Genomic DNA, 2,350 nt, shown 5'->3' on the forward strand with positions numbered 1-2,350 from the left:
ATTATGATTGTTACTCCAGCTGAAGTTAAGATGATTGCAGTTATTTGGATGATAAGTGGTTGGAGCTTGTTGTTGTGATCTCTGAAAGTTGCTCACAAATTGAGTTGATTCGCTAGAGATAGCACACTGCTCAGTTTCATGTGCCCCCACACAAAGCTCACAAACACTAGTGATTTGATTAACTCAAAACTTGAAGTTGAGCAGCTATAACAGTAGCTGTATCCACTTCCAAAATTCCTGCTATCTTGCCTTGCAACATTCTTTGCGTAGGCATGCCATGATGTGGGCACTTCCTTAGCATCTCCTGATATCGATCCCAAGCCTCACACAGAGATTATCCAGTTTACTGTGCAAACTGAGTAAGAGCATTCCTGATTGCAGAAGTCTTTGCCATAAGAAAGAATTTAGTGAGAAACATTTGAGCAAGATCCTCCCATTTGGTGATAGATCCTGGTGGTAGAGAATGTAACCATCTCTTTGCTTTATCTCTCAGAGAGAATGGGAAGAGTCGCAGCTTGATAGCATCTTCAGTCACCTCATTGAACTTGAAAGTGTCGCAGATCTCGATAAAATCCCTGATGCGCATGTTGGGGTTTTCTGTAGGAGAACCCCCAAACTGAACTGAGTTCTATATCATCTGAATATCATTGATCTTAGGCTGAGAATAGTCCATCAAAGCCTCAGGATTTCTCGTTTGATCTCCCATCACTACTAAAGCTGGTTCCTCGACTCTCTCTCTCTTCTTCTTCTTCTTCTTCTACTTTCTCTTCATCCTCAAAAACTTCCCTTCAAATCACTACAGCTTCTTCCTCGGCTTGATCCAGAGTTCTCTTATGAGCCCGTGAATGCGTATTCATACACGCTCGCTAGAGTACCTGAAACACGACAAGGAAAAGAGTAAGTAAGTAATAATGTCCGAGTCAATGAACTTTAACGATCACTGATGATAAACACATAAACTAAAAGTTAAAACCGAGTCCTCGGTAGCGGCGCCAAAAACTTGTTAGTCGCTAAACACACGCTAAAATTCATGCAAGTATACACGTTCACAAGTAATATAAAATTATTTCTAGTTCGTTCCCATAGAGACTGGTTTAGGTTAACTTTGTGATTTATGCAGTTATGCAACAATGATATGGCTATTATTCAATGCTAAGACGAATATCAATTTGAGTTTTGATTATACTACGATTAACTATTGAGAATTATACTAGAGAACATTAACTATGAGATTAAGAGAGTTGAATAATATATGACACAAACATGGGATTCTAACTTCATTAAATACTTCATTCAATAGCCTTTTTGTTCTTAACCTTATCATGTAATGGTGATGACACTAATCAGATAACACGAAACTGATAAACGCCAACTTTTGTTGTACATATACCATACTACCAGACATCCATAAAATAGATAGAAGCTGAATAGACACCAATTATATTGAGAACCTATAAGTCTATAGAACTTGACAACATAACGATTTAATGCACAAGTTATCAATCGTGATTACATAGAGAAAGTAAGATGGTTAAAATTACCTACGAATCATGCATAACAATACCACATGAACCTATTGTAGCATGACAAGTTCTAAATCCTTAAATTCATTGTCGCTTCATTAAGAATTAACACGCTTTCTTATAAGTTCGCGACCCTCATAACACGAATAAGCACAACCAATACTAGGTTATCATACAATCACTACATACTAAGGCATCAAAACAAGTAAACTAAAGAAATCAATAAATATATCCGCTCGAACCCCACGATAACGATTAGCCCATAATCGGACTCATCATTAACGTGGGTTCCGATGAAAGCATGGTATAATAAACGTAGTCTTTATAAACAAATAATAAATCAAGTACGAAACAAGAAAATAGGTTCACGAATAAGAAAACTAGCATCCAAATTTACAAATTAAAACAAAGAATCACAAGTATAAACTAGATCTTCTTCGCCTTCGTTGAATTGTGCTAAAACGATCTTCTTACGCCTTCTCCTTGTGCTCTAGTACGTCTCTTTTTGAAAAATGACCTATATATATATATAATATCCCATACATTATAGAAGTCCTCCAATCAAAAGTGCATAAGAATCAGGATTCTAAAATCCCGGCCCGGCGCGGCTACGCGCTTGATCAGCGCGGGCGCGCTGTGTCTCTCTACTTCGGGCGCGGGTGCACGCTATGACAGCGCGGGCGTGCTAGCCTTCTGGAGAAAATTCTATTTTCTTCTTTTCTTGCTGCAATGAGTTGGTCTTCGCGAGCTTTATTCCTTGGACACCATCCTAACACTATATTAGCATAAAATCAATGCTAATTCACATGAATTCTGGATTAATGCTT

The 2,350-nt window shown here is 37.9% G+C and overlaps 1 non-coding gene across 1 annotated transcript; it reads left to right on the top strand.

Annotated features, from left to right (window-relative positions):
* Positions 1 to 272: 272 nt before the first annotated feature.
* LOC141723162 (small nucleolar RNA R71) lies at positions 273 to 379 on the top strand. Its single transcript, XR_012576151.1, has one exon. It is a non-coding gene; the product is annotated as a small nucleolar RNA R71 (small nucleolar RNA).
* The last annotated feature ends 1,971 nt before the right edge of the window (positions 380 to 2,350 follow it).

The sequence above is a fragment of the Apium graveolens genome, chromosome 4 (genome assembly GCF_009905375.1).
Source record: "Apium graveolens cultivar Ventura chromosome 4, ASM990537v1, whole genome shotgun sequence".
Classification (NCBI taxonomy): domain Eukaryota; kingdom Viridiplantae; phylum Streptophyta; class Magnoliopsida; order Apiales; family Apiaceae; genus Apium; species Apium graveolens.